The 26,704-nt window shown below is 38.2% G+C and overlaps 1 long non-coding RNA gene across 1 annotated transcript; it reads right to left on the bottom strand.

Annotated features, from left to right (window-relative positions):
* Window positions 1–12,701: 12,701 nt before the first annotated feature.
* LOC128130002 (uncharacterized) lies at window positions 12,702–14,764 on the bottom strand. The gene is made up of 2 exons (XR_008227931.1): window positions 14,586–14,764; window positions 12,702–12,928 (listed from the first exon to the last, which is right to left on the bottom strand). It is a non-coding gene; the product is annotated as an uncharacterized LOC128130002 (long non-coding RNA).
* Between the last annotated feature and the right edge of the window lie 11,940 nt (window positions 14,765–26,704).

Raw genomic sequence — 26,704 nt, 5'->3', positions numbered from 1 at the left:
ATAAGTATCCCAGCTACCACCGAAGTCTAGCACGCACGCCCGCAACATATCCTCCAGAGTCTGGATGGTCCGCTCGCTCTGACCATCTGTCTGCGGGTGAAAGGCGGTGCTAAAATGTAAACGAGTGCCCAACTCGTCATGAAATCTCTTCCAAAACCTAGAGTAAAACGCACATCCCTTTCCGAGATAACCGATACTGGCACCCCGTGTCGCACCACGATCTCCTTGATATAGATGTCGGCCAATTCTCGGCCGATATGCTCTCCTGAATCGGGATAAAGTGAGCACTCTTGGTCAATCGATCCACGATGACCCAAATCGAATCCACTCCATGCGTGGTCCTGGGAAGCTTCGTGATAAAATCCTGATGGGTTTTAGCCATAAGAACTTTCCTATGTGCGCATGCAAAACCTTAATGCTTGGATCTAGGCTTTCTAATAAACATGCATTGAATCCAAGTCTTCTAATGACTAATTAGGTTAAATAACAACATTGAAACAGATCTAGAATCATACCTTTGAGTTCCTTGTTGATCTTGAGGTCTTGAAGCTTCTAGAGTCACAAGTGTCACTCCTCTAATGGCTTACAAACACCAATAGCAATAAGAATGATTTAGGAGAGAGGAGAGGGGAGGAATTCGACCAGAGGTTCCTTGCTTTTGGAGATGTCTCGAATTCCATCAGCCATAGGGTCTATTTATACTTGTAGACTCCTTAAGGGTTACAACCTAAACCCTAATTGGATAATCTTATCTTAAGGCTATCCAAATCCATTCCATAGATAAGTATATGGACGATTTAAGCTATCCTAAACCTCTTAGAATTCGTCCATACCATATACAAATGGATTTACAGTCTAAAGCTTAACTATCAAACAATTGACAGTTTATACCCCTTTATTTAATTAATCTCTTTAAGTCACCAAATTAATTCTAATTAATTCTATGACTTATATTAATCAAATAACAATATATTATTCATTATATTATTCACATAATATATTAATAATATTTACTCTCTCTTAATAAATCATCCTATCAAGTTGCTATGGTGAAGGCAACCCAAAAGGACCATGCACAACCGGATCAAATACTTGCCTAATATAGTTGCAGCCTTAGACACTATTCCAACAGTCTCCCACTTGGATAAGTCTAGTAACTATACAAGTACAATTCGGTTTGCAATCATAGCTCTCAAAGACGCTGTCAACTCTGATCTAATCAATCTTGTCCTTTAGATAAGGGAACGTACAGTCCTCTGTTAGATATCATGCTGACAATCCTATGGAATGGTTAGTCATGCATTTAGGTTTCTCGATCTCTGATTTATTTGACATAGAACTTAATCGAACACATCAATTCAGTTTTGACCGGGCCCGGCACATAAGTCAAATCAAATCATCGAGCGGCCAAGATATCGCTTTTACCTTCTTAGATAAAAGTTACAGATAAACTTCGACTTATATGCATTTACTTATTCATTAACCAACTATACACAACAATACGTTTTATAACACCAAGTTACTGATGCGGTTTCGTATTATCAATGTACAATCAATTAACAAATAATAAACCATATATCTAGGTTTTAAGACTATATGATATTATCGTCTTGCGATCACCTTTTATATCGTATTCCATAAGGTGATTCCAGCAAGCGTGGGTTTATTCCAATGCTCAAAACTAGTTCATAAGCACTCATGAACGTTGCAGCAATCCTTTGCTATGTCTAACACCATTTAGACATTCTACACACCAATTCATGACAATCTTCTTTCATATCTACTCCCAACATATGAACGATTGTGGACCATTTGAATAATTCGATTATTCCTAATAAACTCAATTATTCTGGAAGTCAAAACATGCAAAAGTGAAACAATAGGTAAACAATTAACATAAGATAGTATCATTACTCATAAATAAAACTCCTTTATTTAATCATCAAATGTCAATTACATTTTATCTATTACACGTTTCTAATACTATCTAATATATGCTAATATCATCCTTCAGCCCAATACTCCTAGCATGCTGCAAGTGCTTAACCCTACTCAACCCCTTCGTAAGCGGATCTGTTGGGTTATCTTCTGATGATATCCTCTTCACTACGAGTTGTCCTTCTTCTACACGATGTCTGATGAAGTGATATTTTCTGTCGATATGTCTTGATCTACCATGATCCCTCGGTTCCTTGGTTAAGGCAACCGCACCTTCGTTATCACAGAAAATCTCCATGGGCTCCTTTATGGCAGGTACGACTCCAAGACCACCGATGAAGTTCTTTAGCCATATTGCCTCCTTCGATGCTTCGCTCGCTGCAATGTACTCTGATTCGCACGTTGAATCAGCTACGGTCTCTTGCTTGGAACTCTTCCAGGTCACTACTCCTCCATTTAGGGTAAAGACCCAGCCCGACTGTGAACGGTAGTTGTCCCTGTCGGTCTGAAAACTGGCGTCACTATACCCTCGCACCTTCAAGTCATCACTCTCTCCGAGGACTAAGAACCATTCCTTTGTCCTCCGAAGGTACTTAAGGATATTCTTCACCGCAATCCAATGTGCTTTGCCAGGATTCCCTTGATATCTGCTAACCATGCTCAAAGCGAAGGCTACATCAGGGCGAGTACAAGTCATAGCGTACATGATTGAGCCAACTGCGGAAGCGTATGGTACTCGGCTCATTTCTGCTATTTCAGCTTCGGTACTCGGACTTTGAGTCTTACTCAATTTGGCATTACTTTGTATCGGTAGTTCTCCCTTCTTTGAGTTTTCCATACTAAAGCGTTTTAGTACTTTCTCTAAGTAAGTATTCTGACTAAGTCCAATTAGTCTCTTACTTCTTTCTCTTACTATCCTTATTCCCAAAATGTAAGAAGCTTCTCCGAGGTCCTTCATAGCGAAGCACTTCCCGAGCCAGGACTTAACTTCCTGCAGAGTCGGGATGTCGTTTCCTATGAGCAATATGTCATCGACATATAGGACGAGAAAGCTTACTATACTCCCACTGGCTTTGACATATACACAAGATTCGTCTTCGCTTCGTACAAATCCAAACTCTTTGACTTTCTCATCGAAGCAAAGATTCCATCTGCGAGACGCTTGCTTAAGTCCATAAATGGACTTCTCAAGCTTACACACTCTATCCGGATGCTTCATATCCACAAACCCCTCTGGCTGAGCCATGTAAACATCCTCAGCCAACTTTCCATTTAGGAAGGCGGTCTTGACATCCATTTGCCAAATCTCATAATCATGAAATGCGGCAATAGCTAGCATCACTCTAATAGATTTAATCTTCGCAACTGGTGAGAAGGTCTCATCATAGTCAACTCCGGGAGTTTGAGTAAAGCCCTTCGCAACCAATCGCGCTTTATATGTGTGCACGTTTCCATCCACGTCGGTCTTCTTCTTGAAGATCCATTTGCACCCAACGGTCTTACGTCCGGGCACATAATCAACCAAATTCCAAACTTGGTTATCATACATGGATTGGATCTCGCTATCCATTGCCTCTTTCCATTTTGCAGACTCCGGGCCTGCCATGGCTTCCTTATAGCTATTAGGTTCATCAAGGTTTACTAGTGTACCATCACTAATATACGTGTCCCCTTCGGTAGTAATATGAAAACCATAAAACTGGGGTAGAACTCTAACTCTACCGGAACGTCTAAGAGGTAAGGATTCGTCAATCGGTTCAACCGGAGTTTCCTCCTCGGGTTGAGTGCCAGCGGTAGAGGTTCCTTCATCTATCGACTCTTGAATCTCTTCAAGCTCGATTTGCCTCCCACTGTCTCCTTGGCTTATGAGTTCTCGCTCTTGGAAAACTCCTCTCCTCGCAACGAAGACAACATTGTCCTTCGGTCTATAGAAGAGATATCCAAAGGATGTATGCGGGTAGCCGATGAAAATACATCGCTCACTTCGAGGTTCAAGCTTGTCGTGAGTATCTCGTCTTACGAAAACCTCGCAACCCCAAACCTTGATATGTGCCAACGAGGGAGCTTTCCCTGTCCACATCTCGTGAGGTGTTTTGGCAACCTTCTTAGTAGGGACTCGGTTAAGGATATGGGCGGCAGTCTCTAAGGCATACCCCCAAAAAGAGATTGGTAGCGAAGCACGACTCATCATGGAGCGAACCATATCCAATAAGGTTCGATTACGCCTTTCTGCCACACCATTCAACTGCGGTGTCCTAGGAGGCGTCAATTGTGAAACTATTCCACACTCCTTGAGATAATCGTGGAATTCAAGACTTAGGTACTCTCCTCCTCGATCGGATCGAAGCATCTTGATTTTCCTGCCCAATTGATTCTCCACTTCATTCTTGAACTCTTTGAACTTTTCAAAGGTGTCTGACTTTTGCTTGATTAAGTAGATATACCCATATCTACTATAGTCATCGATAAAAGTCACATAGAAGCGGTTCCCATCCTTCGTGGTTGATCTAAACGGTCCACACACATCGGTATGTATTAGGTCCAATAGACCCTCGCCCCTTTCACATGTACTCGTGAAGGGCGACTTAGTCATCTTTCCAAGCAAACAAGACTCGCATGTGTCATCTTCCCTAAGGTCGAATGACTCCAACACTCCATCCTTTTGGAGTTGGGCTATGCGTTTCTTGTTGACATGTCCAAGACGACAATGCCACAAGGATGCTTTATCCATACTAGTGGAAGAATCAATATTCAAAACATCATTTCCTAAGTTATCAACAATCATAACGGTTTCATATATTCCATTACATGGTATAGCTTCAAAGTAAAAGACACCATTTAGATAAGCCAAAATAGAACCATTCTCATTATTAAAAGAAAATCTAAATCCTTGCCTATATAAACCATGAAATGAAATGATGTTTCTTGCCATTTCTGGCGAATAGCAACAATTGTTCAAATCTAAAACTAAACTATTCCTAAGCACTAAGGAATACACTCCAATCTTGGTCACAGGCGACGATCTTCTGTTCCCCATGATTAGATTGATCCTTCCTTGCTCCACATCCCTACTTCTTCTTAGTCCCTGCACATTAGAACAAATGTGATAACCACAACCGGTATCAAGAACCCAAGAAATAGCATGATTAGAATCGTTAGATTTGATTGTATATATACCTGCGAAAGATGGCTTGATCTTTCCTTCTTTGATTGCTTGCAGGTAATCCGGGCAGCTTCTCTTCCAATGTCCTATCTTGTGGCAGTGGTGGCACTCTGCCTCCTTCGGGTTAGAGCAGGGCTTAGCGGGATCAACTTTGGTCCCACTAGAAGAGGCACCATCTCGGGCTTTCACCTTGCGATAGTTCTTCGATGAAGCTTTCCTCTTCTTTCCCTTCCCTTGTCCAATAGCCAAGACAGGAGCAGCAGGCGGATTGGGAATGGGTGCAACAGACTTGTCTTTGAAGTTGCTCTCAGCAACCCTCAAGAGACCTTGGAGCTTACTTAGGGTGACCTCTTCTTTTTTCATGTGGTAGGTCATCCTAAATTGATTGTACATCGGAGGCAAAGAGTGAAGCACCATGTCGATCGCCAAGTCTTCACCGAAGTCAACATTTAACTTGCGGAGGCGGTCAACATACCTTTGCATCTTTTGCAAGTGCACGGTAAGAGATTCTCCATGACCCATCTTCGTGGAAATCATGTTAGTGAAAATCTCGTACCTCTCTTGTCTCGCGTTTTGGTGGTACCTCTCCAATAAGTCTTGATGCATCTCGTACGGGTACATGTCCTCGTAGGACTTTTGGAATTCGGAGTTCATGGTGGCAATCATGATGCAATGTACCTTCGTTGCATCTCGCTCATGAGTTTCAAAGGTGGTGATTTCGGCGGGAGTAGCAATTTCGGGGTTGATTTTCTCGAGCTTCTCATCGAGGACATACTCCTTATCCTCATAGCGAGCAATGGTGCGAATGTATCTTATCCATTCGCTAAAGTTCGTTCCATCGAAGGTGACCTTCTGGCAAAGGCTCATCAACGTGAAAGAACTAGCAGCAGCGTTGTTTGCGTTCGACATCTTTGATTAGAAAAGGACAAAGATAGATTAGAATAAGAATCCCTAATTATCACCCAATAAGAAAATTAGGGCTAGGATCCAACAATAACATTTACATACTAGAAAAGGGATGCCGTAATCTAACATGCAAATAAATTGAAGGTAAGTGAATGACGATTCACTAATTCTCCATCATAAAACTTACACTATTAGTCCTAAGTGTTTTTGAGAATTCCTAGGTTCGGATGAGATTCATTGAAACTATTCAATGGCATGTTTAAATCTCGATATGCCCCTCTCGTTTGTGACTGGGATGCCGAGGATCACAAAGCGGGTGTGAATTACCATGCAAATTCACATGGTGCCTTCATTGTAACAATCACCTATTCGATGTGCCGGTAAACCACACACGCTCCATCGAACTATGATAAACAATGAATCACCCTTTGCCATCTTCGCTTAGATCCAATTAGTGTGCCGGTAAACCACACACGCTCCACTAACATCTTAGCAAGGTGCAAAGTGTAATTTCATGGGATTGCATCAATTCACTTTTCCTAAAGTAACTAGGATTGGGAAATTTTAAAAATATGTGTAGTTACTTTATATTTCTTATTATACTTTTAATGAGAGAATGAGGTTGCCCTATCCTACCCGTTCGGCTAACGACCCTCCACCAATCAAGCAAGCGGTGGGTGTGAGTGTACACCCATTAAGCGCCATTTTATAGGCCGCAACCTTATACCCACCTTATAGATCGGCTTCGTGAATGAGGCCTACTAACGGTAAGACTAGCATTTAGTTATACATATATATATTATTCTAGTAATATCATATTTGTATAGTGTTGTATTTTAAAACTTTTAAAATCTAGGGTTTGAAATTTAAGTTGTCTAAATTAAAGCTTTTAATCTCAAAAGTAAATTTCAAAACATGAGGGTAGGTTTTAAACATTTAAAACATGGAGGATCAAATAACAAATAATTCCAATTAACAATTAATATCCTAATTATCTATATTTGATTTATTCAAGATTTCTTTGAAAGACAATTACCAAAATAGTTTAATAATTAATTAATTATCATATAAGGAAATTAAATATTTAATTAGTTGATAAATATCTTTTTCTAGATCAAGATAATAGTCATATATATCATAAAATCGGATTTAGGTTGATCTATTATGATTAAGGTAAGTTTCCATAAGATAAACACAAAGAAATCCCGAATCTGGTCATTCCTGACGCCTGGACTCGCCGAGTGCACAAGGGGACTCGCCGAGTCAGGCCTACTCGCCGAGTCCACCTTGGGACTCGCCGAGTCAGTGACACAGAAACCAAAAAATCGAATTTTGCAGGTTTGTTTCAGTTAATCAAGCAACAATTTAAAGAAAACCAAGCTAGGCTCTGATACCACTAATGGGTTTTAGCCATAAGAACTTTCCTATGTGCGCATGCAAAACCCTAATGCTTGGATCTAGGCTTTCTAATAAACATGCATTGAATCCAAGTCTTCTAATGACTAATTAGGTTAAATAACAACATTGAAACAGATCTAGAATCATACCTTTGAGTTCCTTGTTGATCTTGAGGTCTTGAAGCTTCTAGAGTCACAAGTGTCACTCCTCTAATGGCTTACAAACACCAATAGCAATAAGAATGATTTAGGAGAGAGGAGAGAGGAGGAATTCGACCAGAGGTTCCTTGCTTTTGGAGATGTCTCGAATTCCATCAGCCATAGGGTCTATTTATACTTGTAGACTCCTTAAGGGTTACAACCTAAACCCTAATTGGATAATCTTCTCTTAAGGCTATCCAAATCCATTCCATAGATAAGTATATGGACGATTTAAGCTATCCTAAACCTCTTAGAATTCGTCCATACCATATACAAATGGATTTACAGTCTAAAGCTTAACTATCAAACAATTGACAGTTTATACCCCTTTATTTAATTAATCTCTTTAAGTCACCAAATTAATTCTAATTAATTCTATGACTTATATTAATCAAATAACAACATATTATTCATTATATTATTCACATAATATATTAATAATATTTACTCTCTCTTAATAAATCATCCTATCAAGTTGCTATGGTGAAGGCAACCCAAAAGGACCATGCACAACCGGATCAAATACTTGCCTAATATAGTTGCAGCCTTAGACACTATTCCAACAAATCCATCATGATATTTTCCCATTTCCACAATGGAATATCCAACGGCTGCATCTTGCCAGGCGGTCTCTGATGTTCGGCCTTGACCTTCCTGCAGGTCAAGCACCGCTCGACGTACCATGTCACATCCCGCTTCATGCAGGGCCACCAATAATCTGGACGAAGATCCCTATACATCTTCGTCGCCCCGGGATGAATAGAGAATCGGGACTTGTGCGCCTCCTCCAACAAGATCTGGCGCACGCCTCCGTGATACGGCACCCACACCCTACGGTGTAGTGTCAATAGTCCTCGGCTATCATAATTGAAGGAGGAAACCTGACCCACCACACGTTCGCTCTTCCGATGTTCCTCCTTGATAGCCTCCTGTTGAGCCTCCCGAATCTGCTCCAACAGGGGAGTCACTACGGTCATCCTCATGCAAATATCCTTGATCGGCGCCGCCTTGCAGCTAAGTGCATCGGCCACCACATTGGCCTTTCCCGGGTGGTAAAGGATCTCACAATCATAATCCTTCACCACGTCCAACCACTGACGCTGCCTCATGTTCAGATTCGGCTGATCCATGAGGTACCTCAAACTCTTGTGGTCCGTGTAGATGGTACATCGAACCCCGTAGAGGTAATGTTGCCAAATCTTGAGGGCAACAACCACCGCCCCCAACTCCAAATCATGTGTCGGGTAGTTCGCCTCGTGAGGCTTGAGCTGCCTCGAAGCGTAGGCAATGACATGCCCCCTTTGCATTAGTACCGCGCCCATCCCTGAAATAGATGCGTCATAATAAACCACAAAATCCTCTACACCCTCTGGCAGGGCTAAGATCGGCGCCTCGCACAATCTCTGTCTCAGTATCTCAAACGCAGCCTGCTGCTCGGGTCCCCACCGAAAGACTACAGCTTTCTTCGTCAGCCGCGTCAGGGGTACGGCTATCTTGGAGAAGTCCTGAATGAATCTCCGGTAATAGCCTACCAATCCTAGGAAACTCTGAATCTCAGATGGAGACTTCGGAACCTCCCATCTCATCACGGTCTCGACCTTGGTTGGATCGACCAAAATCCCATTCTGGTTGACAAGGTGTCCGAGAAATTGCACCTCGCGCAACCAAAACTCACACTTGGAGAACTTGGCATACAAGCTCTCCCTCCTCAGGGTCTCCAATACCTCTCTCAGATGCTCCTCATGCTCTTCCTGTGTCTTGGAATAAACCAAGATGTCATTGATAAAGACTATCACAGACCGATCCAGCATCGGTCTACATACGCGGTTCATGAGGTCCATGAACGCGGCAGGAGCATTGGTGAGCCCAAACGGCATCACCACGAACTCATAATGGCCATAGCGTATCTGAAACGCGGTCTTCTGCGTATCCTCCTCCCTGACCCTCATTTGATGATAACCCGAACGCAAATTAATCTTGGAGAACCAAGATGCTCCCTGAAGCTGGTCAAAGAGGTCATCAATCCTCGGGAGTGGGTAACGGTTCTTCACCGTTACCTTGTTCAGCTCCCGGTAATCTATACACATCCGATGCGACCCGTCCTTCTTCTTCACGAACAAAATCGGGGTTCCCCAGGGTGAACTACTCAGTCGAATGAATCCCTTGTCTAACAGCTCCTGCAGCTGTGTAGACAACTCCTGCATCTCGGGAGGAGCCAACCGATACGGTGTCTTGGCTATCAGAGTCGCACTAGGAACGAGGTCAATCCTAAACTCAACCTGTTGCTCCGGAGGTATCCAAAGAAGCTCCTCTGGAAAAACATCTGCGAAATCTCGCACCACCGGAACCTCGCTCACCGTCGCCTTACCCGTCTCCCGGGTATCCATCACGTACGCGACATATCCTGCGCATCCCTGCTGAAGGTATCATCTAGCCCTCGCTGCCGAATAGACTGTAGGTCCACACTGTGGCTTCTCGCCATGAATCACTAACTTTCCCCCGCCTGGGGTCCTGACTCGCACTAGCTGTTGTGCGCAATCTATCACCGCCCCATTGGGGCTCAACCAATGCATGCCTATAATCACCTTGTTCCCACGCAACGGAATGGGAACCAAGTCTACCAAGTAGCGCTCCTCAAACAAACGCAATACGCAATCTCGAAACACCATCGATGCTCACACCGATCGATCATCAGCAATCTCTACCTCTAAAGGGCAATCTAACTCGCCCGAAGACTCATGAAACTTCTTGCTAAGCGTAAGGGAAACAAATGATCGGGATGCACCCAAGTCGAACAACACCTTAACGGGGATGCCGTTCACATGGAACGATCCTAATGCATACACATACATACGAAGCACATATCAATATCATAACGTCATAAAAATAAAATAGAGGGAAAGAATCATACCCGTCACCACATCGGGTGCGGCGCGTGCCTCCTCGGCGATCAGCTGAAATGCCTGGCTCCTCACCACTGGAGCCTCTGCCTTGCCCTGCCGGCCATCTATGATCCGCAGGGTCGCTGGAGCTGGCGCCTTCACTGGCGCTGAAACTGTCAACTGGGGGCAATTGGCCTTCTTGTGGCCCCTCTGGTTACAGTGGAAACACAGCAACCCAGACGTCTGAATAACTGCTGCCGGAGCAGTGCAATCCCTGCTAAAGTGCCCAGACTTGCCGCACTTGTAGCAGCCTGATGATCCCAACCTGCACGCCCCCTCGTGCGGCCTGTCGCATTTCCTGCAGCGGCTCGGTCCTGACTGGCCTTTCGGCCTACCATCTGATCCCTTGGGCTTCTTCCCCGAAGCCCCTCCTGTCTGTCCCTCCTCTAACTTCCGTTTCCGGATGTGCTCCAAATCTATCTCCCTCTCCCTCGCCCTGGCAATCATGGATTCTAGGGTGGGGCAAGCTGAAAAACTAACGTGCTCCCGGATATCAGCCCGGAGCATGTCATGATAGCGGGTCCTCCTCATGTCCTCATCGCCCGCATACTGGGGCACCAACAGGGCCCTCTCCCGGAACTTAGTGGTGATCTCCGCCACAGTCTCCGTCGTCTGTCTCATGTCCAAAAACTCCCTGGCCAACTGCTGAAGTTCGACAGTCGGCATGAATGCTGCCTTGAACCTGGTCACAAAGTCCGACCAGGTCATAGCCTCGATAGCTGAGGCTCCCAACGAGTCACCCACTGACTCCCACCAATCTCGAGCTCGGTCTCGTAAACATCCTGCTGCATAACTCACCTTCGACCCCTCAGGGTAGAAGCTAGTCAACTGTGCAGACTCGATGTCCGCAATCCATCGCCTGGCAGCAATGGGGTCTTTCACCCCGTGGAAATCTGGCGCACCACTGTCCCTAAAGTCCTTGAAGGACAGTGTGCGAGATCCCGACTGGCTGGATGCCATATCACTCCTGAATGCCTGAAGGCGATCCTCCATCAACTCGATGATCCCTTCCTTGATCGACCCGAAGATAATGGGAGTCGACTCAAGGATACCCCTGGTGATCTCTGACGCGATGAACTCGCGTAGTCCCTCATCTACCGGCTCGGAACCTGATTCTGAACCTGACCCCTCTCCTGAACCGCCATCTATCGGCCTCGATCGAAGTACCACCATTCTGCAATACATAATAACAATCATTAGTGATACCGATACTTCCTGAGGGATCGCTGCTACTTACAAGTTCCCTGGTCTTATCTTGGCCTTCCTTGGTTCGGGTACAGATCCTATGCTTTCAGTAGTACGGGCCCATACTACCTTCCACATCTATCCGTACTTTCTTCAAGGAATGCCTCGACTCCACCAGATCCCTTTCACTATTGCTGATCACTGCTATACTCATCCTAGGCTTGCCCTAGGGAAATCTCTGATTCTCCTCTATCCAGTCCTCAGCTGCTGCAGGCCTCCTTGTAATTCCAATTAGCCATTACCTGAATACCATCACATGTGACGAGGCTCAGATAATCCTTCGAGTACCTGACTCGTCCCTACAACGGTTGGACTCAAACAAGAGCTGCGCAGTAGGATCAAATCCGTCACTCTAAGATTATTCAACCCTGATCACATGTGACGTGACGTATTCGCCTAATGGCTAACTCCCATTATTCAGAGTCCCACATAGCACGAAGCAAGCAGCATTCAGACGAGGGTAACAATCTCAATCAACTCTATCTGCTTACAAGAACTGTACTAGCATAAAATGCTAAGCTCATATTACCAGGCATAACCTAATCAAGCTATCCTACTCGCTGTCTACTCAATACTAGCATGCAATTCTCATACAACTGAAACACATAAAGCAGGCACATAAGGCATCACTCCTAGATCCTTAGTCCTATTCTAGCATGCTGTTCTACAGAAGCTGATAAACATAACATAAACTTGTATGGGTACTTTGGGGAATACTTACTAGAGCTCGGCCGGTCGTGCACATCACACACTTCGTTCTTTCTTAAAACTCTTTTCTCAATCTTTAGAAAACATTTTCTTTTGGAAAATCTTTTAATCCCTCGATTTGAGTTCAGACACCCCCAAAGGTGTGTCCGAATCCCTCAAACCAGGGCTCTGATACCAACTTGTAACGACCCAATTTTCACGTCCAAAAATCTCGTTTTTAAAACATTACTTTAGAAAACATTAATAATTAAAACATTGCTTAATTAAACCATTTCACATCGAGAACTGAATTTGAAATCCATAACAGTTAAACAACCAAAATGTCAGAGTATCAATCCCAGGGTAAACTCATAAATGCGGAATCAAAGGGTGTGTGTGTGTGATGAGCCGCTACCGCGCCTGCTCCTTCCCCTTGGCTGAAGAGGTACCTGAAACAACAACTGAAAAATGTAAGCACAAAGCTTAGTGAGTTCCCCCATCGTACCACATACCATACAACACATATCATACATACTGCCAAGCTATTCTAGGGTGCCTGACTACCCGGTACGGCCATTCTGGGGTGCCGACTACCCGTGCGGCCATTCTGGGGTGCCGTCCTACCCGTGTCAAGCCATTCTGGGGTGTTGACTACCCGTGTCAAGCTATTCTGGGGTGCTGACTACCCGTCGGTCCTGACAACCGATCCTCGGGGACTGTTTCACCCCCCTACTGCTACTTACACATATACAATACATAACATATCATCAGACATATCTGGGGTGTCTGGACTACCCTTCGGTTCTAACAACCGAACTTGGGGACTGGTCCCCTCCTACTACCTCTATCGCATACAACATAACAAGCCAACATGCAAACATATCATCACATACTGTCAGACATTTCTGGGGTGTCTGAACTACCCTTCGGTCCTAACAACCGATCTCTACTTCTATCACATATAACATATCATGCTAGCATATAACATATCAGGTAGTAGCAAACCTAGATGATATCACAAAGACAATCATCTATCATACGACTCCTACTGGTGGGCCGGCATTGTGGCCGTATACCCACCGCTAGTGGAAGGTAACTCACCTCAAAGTAGCTGCTGATCTGATCGGGAACTGACTGTCTACTGCTGTTGTTGCTGCTCCGGAAATCCTCCGGCTGTAATTCCCACAACATACTCAATCAATCACTGCTAACTGACCTTTGGGTAAAATGACCATTTTACCCCTGATCATGTCATAAGTCCAAATTAGAGTCAACTTTCAGTTGACCCGACTCGCCGAGTTGGCTCTCCAACTCGCCGAGTCCCTACCCAAACGATTGTCATGAATCCCGTTTCTACTCGTCGAGTTAGGCGTTGGCTCGACGAGTTCTCCTTCCAAACTGATGTTCAAGTCCTTCATCCTACTTGCCGAGTTGTATGAACAACTCGCCGAGTTGTATGAACAACTCACCGAGTTGTATGAACAACTCGCCAAGTTCATCTTCATCCAATGAACACTTATGCTAAGACTCGCCGAGTTGTATGAATAACTCGTCGAGTCTGTTCTTGATCTAAGAAGATTGCCTTGAACTCGCCGAGTCAGGGCATTGACTCGCCGAGTTCCTTTATGGATGAGTTTGGCTTCCAACTCACTGAGTCACACCCCGTGACTCACTGCTCACACTCGACACTACGAAAAAGGGACAAACTCGGAGACTCGTCAGCAGACTCGCCGAGTCAGATGAACGACTCGCCGAGTCGTTACCATGCAAGCACTATAAACGCGATTTTGCTTGGATCCAGTCCATGCCATTCACATATCTGGGTTCCTAGAGCATGAATCACACGTAAAGTTTCCAACTTTACGTGTAGATATTCACCACTAAGGGTTTTAGGGTTCAAAATGCACCCAAAAGGGTAGATCTAGGGTCTTCATGCAATATGGGTCCATAAAGGCAACAGATATGAGCTCCTGGAGCTCAACCATGCCTAGATCTAAAGGCCAATCAACTTATTACGAATTGTATTGCACATACAAGCTTGGGGAAGGGCTCAAGAAAGACTTAATGGAGTAATAAGCATAGAAACAGAGGGAAAATGGGTTATACCTCAAAGGAATCACTGAGAGAACACTAAGATGCTTGGTTTCCTTCCCTTCCTCTTGATCTACACCACTTCCTTCTCAAAACCTTCAAGAACACACAATAATGCTTCAAACTCTCAAGGAAATAAGCTTTGAACGAGGGTTGGGGGCTCTGAGGGTGAATGGGGGCTGGCTTGGGGCGGACATGAGGCTTAAATAGGGTGCAAACCCGTGAAACTTAGGGTTTCATCCAACAGCGGTGACTCGCCGAGTCCGGAATATGGACTCGCCGAGTCACCAACTTAAACACGTCCCGGGTCCCGTCTCTACTCGGCGAGTCGGACCTATGACTCGCCGAGTCCAAGGCTAAAAATGGAAAATACTCAAATAAGATTTACGTACCCGAAATCAGGTGTTACACAAACTCAAAGTATTTTATTAAGTTATAAAGTTATTAATACATTTAATGATTTCCATGTTTAATACTCCCTCCGTCCCAATATTATTGTCCACAAACAAAAAACACACAGATTAAGAAAAGCATTAATTACCACTAACTTTATATAATAAAATGACAGTTTTGTCCTTACTTTGCATTTAATGTTCCATTAAATGCTTAGTTTGTTAATAATAATTAGGGGGTATTTTGGTAAAAAAAAATGTTATTTATTTTTAGAAGTGGACTATTATTTTGGGACAAACCAAAAAGGAAAGATGAACTATAATTGTGGGACGGAGGGAGTAACATATTCGGATATTTTATCCCTTTTTGTAATATGATTTGGAAATCTAACTTCATCAGAAAGGTTTTTACAAATCATTTTCTATATCAACTCTAATAAACTATAATGGGTATAGATTGGGATAAGACTCTAGGCAGTCTCTACCAAATCAGACTTCATAAATGAATATGTATAAACTATGGCAGTTTTAGTTTACGTTATATATTTTCTCAGGAGTATAAAGTACAATTATTCAAGAATAAGTACTGTTTTATACTGTTTTCCCGTTAGTGAATTAAATTATACCAAAATGTTAGGCACTACTTCAATATTGTACCCTTAGGTGTACAGGGATAAATCCTTTTAGTATAACCAGAGTCTCCTGGAGGGAGAGCGTGAGATTTGTGAATAGATCTATTCGGGACTGACAATCCCACACCTGAAGTGCTAGCTACAGTTAGGCAGGCATGCCTGGGGTGAACAAATGTCATTTAGCTTAACGCCTAAAGAACGTTATAAAGGTCTCTCGGTCATATCAAGTATGGTTATACGACTCGCAAATAAGCATAAACTAGTTTTGGTTTACGGACTCTACTCTTCATTATTTTATTTTGAGTAATAAAACTATTTTCATAAATACACTGATAGTAATAAGGGATTTCTGAACTTGCATCTCTACCTCTAGGACGGATAACCTGTTTTTAGGGAAAATATAGGATTTTCTCGGGATAACTCGGCATTTCATTAATGTATTTGTTTTTACATGTAACTAACGGATATTTATATTCATTCCACGACTCCTTGGATTGTACATACCTTGTATGAATCAGTAAGTCATGGAAGGAATGGGTTTTCAAACACACTCTTCATAAGAAAATATAGGATTTTCTTGAGGAACACTTTTCAAAAGGATTAAAGAAACATTTTCCACCAAAACTAAATGCTTATGAACTTACCAGCTTTATGCTGATATTCTTTAAAAACTGCTTGTATTCTCAGGGGATTAGTAGACAGGTACTTTCAGGAGATTGGAGAAGTCGGAGCGTTAGAGTCACATCTTTCTATTTTACTTTGGATATGAACAAAACTATGTACTAAGACAATATAAACCTTATTCATATATGCATTCAATGTTTGGTTGTGTTTACTATGCTTGCTATGATACAATTGTTGTGATACTACGCATGACGTCCTCCGCCCCAAAACGTTTCCGTCGTTCTGGTTTTGGGGTGTGACAGTACCCCGGAGGGTTAGAGTGGCAGATGTGAAATACATGGCTGAGGTTGAATCTCAAAATGTCTATTTTATTTTTAATCTCAACGCAATCTCTCTCTCTCTCTCTCTCTCTCTCTCTCTATATATATATATATATATATATATATATATATATATATATATATATATATATATATAAATACATACACACACACAAACACACTAGGCGAATGTCTGCGCGTTGCGTAGAAGCATCTATATAGCTGAAATCTTTACAAATATATGTTTTTTTTAATATAGCAATCATGTTGTTAAATTTAATATAATAATTGGTATACTAAGTTGATATAATATATTGATTATTTTGAATTATATGATGATATACACATCTATTAAAGCTATATAATCTCAATATTTTGAATGACCTCTACATGCGGGTTACCCATGAATAAAATTAAATATAATATATGGTTTAATGTTATTTATAGTTGTTGTTATTGTTAATTAATTTTTAAAATTTTATTTGCTTAACGTTTGAATTTCTATCATTGTAATTATTTAAAACATCAAACATTTTTTTTATTTTAAAGGTAACAATATAATCATTTATATATAGTTATTTTTAACTATTGTTATTGTAAGTTATTTATTTGAAATCTTTTAACGATTTTAAAAATATCTTTAGAAAATATTTTAGTTAAATTGATATTACAATTTAGTTTTTGCATTTAACACTACAATTTATCATTTTTAACTATTCACAATTTATTCTTTGAGTTTTTTAAGTGAAATTGAAATTTATATTGAAATTGACCTTATAATGTTATATGTAAATTAACAATTTAAGTATTTTGTCCAAATTGTTCAAAAGTTGTAGATTTAAACTGATAATGGTTTACATAAAACAAGATATTAAATATAATAAATTAAGTATAATAAGTTAAAGTTTAAAGACATAACTTTATAAGTAGAAGTAAAAAATATTATTTTAATATTGAAATTTAGTTTATTTGTGATTACACTTTAGTTTTGATACTTATTTAACCTTATTAACCAACTTATAATCATTATTAGAAAGACACTACAATTTATCACTTTTAAATATTTACAAAATATTCTTTGGGTTGTTTATGTTGAACTAAAATTTATATTTAAGTTCATCCCATAAGGTTATATTGAAATTAACAATTTAAGTATTTTATACAAATTGTTGAAAAGTTGTAGCTTTAAAATGATAATGATTTACATACAACTTGCGTTGCACAAGAATGCATTTAAGTGGTTAAAATAATTATGGGAAGAAATAGAAATATGTTGAAATTTACGTCTTTAGTCATGTTTTGGGCATTAACCGAATTATCAAATAACATAAAAATCCATCAACTTATATTTTGATACTATCTAATATAATTCATACCATATAAACTTTACTTTTACTTTTATAATATCCAGTATATATTATAAGTTTTTTTTATAAGTTGTTTTGAATGAGCTATTAATAAACAATATTGAACTAATAAACTTTGTATTACACTATTTATATTACACCAAAACATCCAAGGTTTTATATATGAACTTTCAAATATTAAACATTGAAATTAAGAATAAAGTCATACAAAATATATCATTATACATAATGTTATCAAGAGTTTTAAAAGTCGATTAGTAAATATGATATTTAATTTTAATTACAAATTTTGCAAGGCATACATTTGACTTTATGTTGGTGCGCCGAGAATTATCTTCCTTAATTTGTACCTAAAAAATTAAGGTAGATAGAAATATAAAATAGATATTACTAAGCATTAATATAAATAATTAAAAAGGGTATGTGGATCTCCTACCACCGGTTAAAGACAATATACCTCTCTAGTGTATTGATTCCTATGTGAAATTGAAGTAGTCATTCTATGTAAACATCGTTTTCTAATTACATAAACAAATATGAGTAACCAAACATAAAAATGTAATCTTTATGTAGGAAAAATATTTTAGTTAACTAACAAATTAAATAATATAATTTAAGAGTTAGGAGTTTCCAAAACATTAATATTTTTATTAATCAATCAATTAAGTAACACATGTTGAAATTTTTACAATCATTATTAAAAAGTATTTGAAATATTAGATTTTAAATTAATTTTTGTTGAAGTGTTTTGACCTCTATTATAAAGAGAGAGAGAGAGAGAAAGAGATGGAAAGTATAACATATGTATGAGTTTTAATTAATTATCTTTTTGAAACAGTACAATTACAAAACAAAAAAACATATTTAAAATATTGTCGACATCACCCTATATAACATATGATCAATATATTAATGATTAAACAAAAATATACAACGACTGTATTACAATAATCCAAAAAACAAAGAATAGATAAAAACGAATTAGTATAACAAACTTACAAATTAAAAGCTCTAATATAATAGCATATATCAAAAAGTGGTCATAAGACCTCAACCAAAAACAAAAACCTTTAAGTTTGTTTTCTTTTTGAAATTTGTATATGATTTGTATGCATGTCTTCCCAAAAGATTGACCTTTTTATAGTAAACTTTTCACCAAATGCTAATTAAACATAATATAAGTTATAAAACTTTTGAGTGTTAAATCATAATTAAGAAAACTTTTGAGTTGCATTACTTAAAAAAAGGGGTTTCAAATGAATGTGGTTTGAGGAAGTTAAAAAAGGGGGTTTCAAATGCATGAAATTCAAGAAAAAATGCTAGCTTTATAATTATGTATGATATGATAATGATAATGATATGATTACACTTTAGGTTTGATATTTATTTAATCTTATTAACCAACTTATAATCATTATTAGAAAGAAATAGAAAAGTCATGGGAGTTTCAAATGAATGAGGTGAAAGGAAAAATGCATGAGAGTTTCAAATGAATGTGGTGAAAAGAAAATGCTTCCTTTATAAGTATATAATGATACTGATATTATATATATATATATATATAGAGAGAGAGAGAGAGAGGTAGGTTCAAGTATTCTAACTAATTATTATGTGGATGTGGGATTGACTGTGGACCAATCAATTTTAACAAATATTAAATAATTAATAAATTGTTTAAAGGGTATAATAGTAATGTTTAATCTATTTAATTTTAGTAAATATTAAAAATATTTAATATCCCCTTTTAATTAGGGAATTTAGTATAAAACCCTACAATACATCAGCATCGATATAATCACCACCTCATCCCTCACAATCATCTCGCTACATCCATTAATCCCCATTATCAGTCAATGGCCGAATCAAGTGCTCAAATGATCGCCATTGCTTACCACTTAGCCACCATTCTGTCACCAGCAGGTCACCGCCTCCACCGGTGCTTCCTACTTTAATCGAGATCAACAAGAAGAAGGATTGCCTTTATTATGATTATATAGATTTTGTTCAATTTCAATTGTTTCACCTTTGATTTATGATTTGGCTTTTATGTTTAACGATTACAATTTCATGTTTCACCTTTTTTTGGAATTCAATTTTAATGTGTTGTTAAGATTTATGATTATATCGATTTTGTTCAATTTCAAATTTTTTTGTTAAATTTATAAATTGTCGTTGTTTTTAAGAAGGTTAGTTAGGTTTATTTAATTTAGTTTGTAATTCTAAATTATATTAGAGTAATCGATCGATTATTTTATATGAATATTGATTGTTGGATTTTGAAAAATTCAACCAGAGGATTCAAGATTTGCATGTCAATGGAAAAATGCTACTACGATTAACACAATATCATTTAATTTATTATATATTAGCAAAATTTGATCAATATGAGATTCAAGTTTGCGAGTTAGTGGAAGAATTCTTTAATATAGGGAGTGTTTGGCAAAAGTAGCTGTTAGTTGGAAGCGGGTAGCGGTTAGCTGGTAGCGGGTAGCATGTAGCTGGTAGCTGGTAGCGGGAAGCTGTAGCTTTTATTTGTTATATGAATGTTTGGCAAAAGTAGCTGGAAGCTTTTGAAATATATGAAATTACATAAAAGGACAATTGATTAAAAATAAATAAATATATAAATATATTTTTAAGGGTAATTATGGAAATTGGTTTCAAAAGCTCATGAGCGTTTTGTTAAACGCTACATGAAGTAGCTTTTAGAATCGGAGCGTTTTGTTAAAACTAAAAGTTAAACGCTCGTATTGCCAAACGAAGCTTTTTGTTTAAACTAGAGCGTTTTATCAAAAGCTAAAAGCTAGAAGCTCTCAAAAGCTTCCAAAAGCTCCGTGCCAAACACGCCCATAATTTACATTTTCATGAGAACTCCACATACTGAACTCCACATTCAATATGTGTGATAAGTGCAATTTAATTATCATAATGATGATAAATGTTTGTATGTGTGTATCACTTCTGCAATTTTGTTTTTGGCAATAATTTTTTTTTCTGTGATAACTTTTGCAATCAATTTTTAATGTTTTTTATAACCTTGGTAATCGATATCTATATAACTTAAGCATCATTCATCTTCTTGGAAAATTTTCGAATCTATTAGCAAGGTGTGAATGGAATAGGTCTCGTTTATAAGACCTGCGACTTGATTTCAACATGAAGAATTTACACCTGCAGCTCAATCTTATTCATCGATTTTAGGAAAAATATTCAATTGATCGGTTTCAAGAATAAGGTAAGACCTCTTGTTTTTTTAATTGTTGGTGTTGTGTCAATGAAGAAGCTTCAGTTCTGGTTATAACTTCTAAATATTCTTAGTTGTAGACTTCAAAATTGAAAAAAGGGTTCTTATGTTTTATAAAATTGTTAAACTTTTTAGATATGTGAATAAACAATGACACAATTAATCCAAACCCGTTTATTATTATTATCTTTTGTATATTTTTGCAAGAAATGGAACAAAAAGGGTTGATTTACACACGAGTTCTAGGAGAAGAGTCTGATCAATCATCACCATTTGGTGAGGCCATCTTCTTCATGATAATAGTGACTCCTGAGATTGAGTTTCAATTCTACCAGAATTGAATCATGAATTCAAATTCTGTCAGAATCTAATCTTGAATTCCAATTCAGCTCAAAAGGGTAACTTACTTTTATAAAAAAAAAAAATCAAGTCTTTTTATACATTTTAAGAGACTAATGACTAAATGTAAATAATTCAGGTTACTTATCTTTTAGGAAGCAAGAAGTCCATCCCCACCTTGTTAGTTGAATATCCAAAGTCAAATGAAATAAATTCCCTTCTAGGAAGCAAGAAGTTCAGGTCACAAATAGCAATGTCATTCAAACTTTTAGATTCTGCCAGAATTGAATCTTGAATTTCAATTATGTAGGAATGAAATCTCGAAGTCCGATTCTGTTGGAATGGAATCTCGATATTTCCTCTATGATTTGTATTTTTCTATATTTCTTGGTTATGAGTTTTGGTGCAATTCACAAGTATGCAGATTTGTACAAAGGACTTTAGTTTTTTTCTTTTACATTAGGTAATGAATCATTCTTTCAGAATGGATTGAAGAAGGAATCAATGATTGATCATACAAGAGAATGACTCAGAATTGAGTACAATAACAAGTTACATTGAAGAAGATGAAGTGTAAACAAGTCAATAATTTTGACCATTAAGGAACATTAAATGTATTAGTTCAATAATTGTATATTTGAGAATGTTATTCTTAAGAATTTGATTCATTTTGATGACAATTTGTTAGAATATGTACAATTATATTAAAATGTATCAGTCTATAAGAATGTTTATGAATTTATATTTAAGTTCGGATGTGTATGAGTATATCATAATGTCGTTCTTATTCAATTTCAGGCTCAAGAATTTTATTATTTTTCATTAATATTATAATAGAATAACATTCTAACAAAACAATATCATAGAACATCATTCTAACAGAATAACATTATGACAAAATTTAAATTGAATTAATTAAAAAAAATCATAATTCAAAATTAAGATAATAAAAAATCTCTTAAAATCCGAATTTTTCCTTTTTAAATTTGTGTTTCCTAATTTGTAACGTAATGGAAATGTACCTTTTTACCCTTATTTTAAATAAATGGTATTATTCAATTTTTTTTGTTTAATTTAATAATATGGATAAATGTCTTTCTTAAAACAACTAAAATGATTGGTCCACAATCATTCTTACATCCACATAATAATTAGTTAGAATACAATAACCTAAGCCTATATATATATATATATATATATATATATATATATATATATATATATATATATATATATATATATATATACACTTTAATATTACCAGCCTAGAAAATCCAAGTTATGCATTAGTTAAGTTTTGTATTTCAAAATTTATAGTTTTAAGATAAGTTTTATAAATATAAAAGTAAGGATAATGTCATTTATCTCGAGTTCTTTTTATATATTTATAATATGCATTAATTAAATTTTAATTTTCAAACATTGTACTTAGTTTCTATAGATAAGTAAGATTAGTTATGATGGGATAAGTAGGATAATGTAAATCTAAAATATCATGTTTTTATATAAAAGGGTCGCGAATGTCGTGAGGTAAAAGTGTTGTAAGACTACGAAGGAGCCGTAACATTCACTAGTAATCAGTTGGGGTGAAAGTATTGTGAGACTGCAGGACGACCCGTAGCTTTCATGGATTCTTTCAGATAATTAGGCCTGGGTGGGTCAGTTCTCAAGCTTGTGAGTAGGTCACAACATAATTGGAATCAGGAAATGGTAGGTCATGGGAGGCCGGGAATGATGCAAGACTACAGTTATTCTGGTAGCATTCACCTTTTGCGTCAGGTTCGTGGTGGTAGGATGTCAGCCTATCATGATCGGGTTAATCAAAGGATTGAAGGAGCCATGAGTGGTGGTATAGATAGGTCAGTTATTATCAGATGAAGTACCCTTTCGGAGGTCGCGTGGGACTGTTGTCTATGCGTGTTTTTGGCCCAACAATCAGTTAGGTGTCCAATGTTTTGAGTAATTGACAAATAAGGTGAGATCGGAGAGGTATCGACTGCTTTCAAAAAGCAACAACTGGTAGAAAGAAGATACGAAGTGGGTTCAGTGACTTGGGATACATGTGTGGAGTTGCTCGTATTCGCGATATACGCTAAGCTGTTCGCAGGTGGATTAAATGGTCTCAGAGAGGTTTATTAGACCCTATTGCACAACTCTTGTTTGAGTCTTAGTCATTGTAGGAATAAGTCTCCTACTTGAAGGATTATCTGAGTTTCCTGTCAAGTATAAGTGTACTGCAGGGAAATTTGGTCTATGACTCTGTTTTCTAGTGGGAATCTCAAGTTATCAGAAGTGGAGTAACCAGTTGAGGGATAAGTGTAGTGGATTCAACAATGATTCAGTGAGGGTGGTCTGTCAGGGAGTAAGATCTTCTCGAGAATTCATATTTCAGGATTAAGTGGTTATGTTATATTCGCAAGGGATTATTGTCGAGTATTGAAGGAAGTTCGTTCATTTACGGATTAGAGAGGCCTAAGAGGGTTGGTTTTGGTTGCCTTGGGAAGGCTATGGTATGCTCGGGACTATGGTCATGTTGCTCAGGCTGTTTGGTGTGTCAGGGTTGGTAGGAATGATTTCGAGGACAAAATCTAATTTTAGTGGGGGAGAGTTGTAAGATTCTGTTTGAAGTTAAATAAACAAAAACTCTAAATCCCCGAGATGCAATTTTTATTATTACTTTATATTGTTGTAGCCAAAATCAATAATACATATCGGGGTGTTGGTTTCGGGGAGTCAAATGAAATAATTTGGAGTTTCCTGGGGTTAAAGTGTAACTCCAGGATTTATTTTGTAAAGATTTTCAGAAGTCAGGGGGTGTTTGGTATCATTTGGACTTATATTGAATAGATTCTGGAGACTATGGGGCTGAATGGTAATTTCTGGACCTTATTTGAAAAGAATGAGAGGTGGGGGGACTGATTGTGTCAACATGTGATGAAGTTTCATATGGAGTCGGGGTATATAACCCGTCACCCCCGTCCCATAACCCTAACCCTAAAACTATTCACATCCGCCACCTACTTTATATCACTTACATCCGGCTGCCGCCTCCAACTCCCTCGTCGTCACCTTGCACCACCGAATCGCCACCGCTACACCACCGCCTCTGAAGACGAAGGTTGTCATTGGGCGTCATGGGAGTAGACTATCGGAAGAGGCCAACCTTGGTTCGTCATTGCTGTTGTTCACTGCTGCATCCGCTATCGATTAAGCCAACCTCGCACATTTATGTTGCTGACGATATCGAAGACCGACGGGAAACTACCCTGGATATGACGCCACATCATGTAGGAAATCATGAGGACAGAATCGTCGTCATGGGTGTCGCTGCCATCGCTCCCAGTCACATCTCCTCTCTGTTTCCAGCAGTGCTACACCCAACTACGTCCGTCGCCATCGTAGCTTTGAGTGGCCACCTTATGTGGTGTTTATGAGTGTTTATGAGTGTGTGCATGTGTTTGCTTAGCTGGGAATCAAGAGAATCCACCACCATGACCGTGAGGTGGTGGCTGTCACCTTCTACCACCGCTTGCCACCATGAGGGTGGTTGTGGGTGTTTGTTTATTATGTATTTAGGTATGTTTTGGTGGTATTATGTTGTATGTATGTTGTTAATTTGTCCGGAAAAACCGGTCACCGCCATGAGGTGGTGGATGCCACATCATGTCGCCACCTTGGTGCATGTGTGCACTTGTGTGTGAATGGACTGTTTGGGATGCTTTTAATGTGTTATGGGTCTAGAATCACAACCACCACCACCACGAGGTGGTGACTGCCGCCGTGAGCCCCCGTTGATCGCCACTACCCGAGGTGGTAGTGGGTGGTGTCCGACTTAATTAACAATTAATTAACCTAAAAACTTAACAAATGGACTAACTGGAACGCGATTAGGTTGGAAACCCTAATTAGGGTTTAGAAAACCCTAATTTTGGATATGTTAATTTGGAATTGTCGGGACCCGCGTGTTTGGACCATTGGATTGGAATTATGAATAAATCCCAACCATATTGTATGTTTGATCTAGTAGAGTGATGAACTTAATGGATTAAGTACTTAATGGGTTAAGTAAGAACACTTGACCCTAATCGTCATTTTATGTGAAAACCCTAATTTTGCTTAGACCTTGAGTTAGGCCTTTCTATTGGGCTTTGGTGATTGGGCTATTGACGGGCCATCCAAGAACAAGTATATGGACTAGAATATTTGGATGGGCTTTAGGTTGTAAGACCTATATACAACATCATTCTAACAAGAATCATAATTTCTTTTTCGCGGACACAAATGGTTTTATGTATTGCCCACTAGGTTTAAGACATGTATATTACACGAGTTGATTAAAAGAAATTAAATATCAAAATGTAAACAATAAGTATTTTTTAAAATAAATTTTCAAAATAAGGAAAGAAGAAACATTTATTAGTAACACATTTATTACATTTAATAATACTTCACATATATAAATATAAGTATTTTGTGACTTTTTAATTTTAAAAATTGAAAAAAACAAGAAATTGGAAAGTGGATATTTTTTATTTTAAAAATATCACAAAATAACAACTGTCAAAACTCATGAAAGATTGACATGTGAAAATATTGATCTTCATTTATTATAATAGATAATTTAATCAAAATGACATATTATTTTAGCCTTTTATGAAAGCGGTGTAGTTTTCATAAAACCGACAATAAACCATTAACAAATTAAAGCAAACTATTCATTGAAAAAAAAAACTATTGAGTGTCTCGGATTCTTACATGGGTAATATCACGTGACAATACAAACCTATTAGTGAATCATGAAAAAATAAGAGTTGGCGATTAATACTGTACAATCAACTATTATTAATTATATGTACACTGTTTTGAGTTTGTTATTTTTAGTTATTATAATCTATGATTAAAAGTTTACAAAGATTTTATTGAAAATCTTGATAAATATTAGACAAAATTACATAAATTTCACCCGTGGTTTCTCAAATTCTTGATTTTCAACACGAAAAGAAACAAATAAAGTATTCTTCTCCCACTGCATTGCGCATGCAGACGGCTAGGGTATATATATATATATATATATATATATATATATATATATATATATATATATATATATATATATATATATATATATATATATATATATATATATATATATGGGTTAAGTTCAACTGATAACACTATTTAATGTGTGAACGTAAGAACACTATTTTATGTTACTA

Source organism: Lactuca sativa, chromosome 1, assembly GCF_002870075.4.
Source record: "Lactuca sativa cultivar Salinas chromosome 1, Lsat_Salinas_v11, whole genome shotgun sequence".
NCBI classification, from domain to species: Eukaryota; Viridiplantae; Streptophyta; class Magnoliopsida; order Asterales; family Asteraceae; genus Lactuca; species Lactuca sativa.
This window is presented reverse-complemented; position numbering and strand designations above follow the sequence as displayed.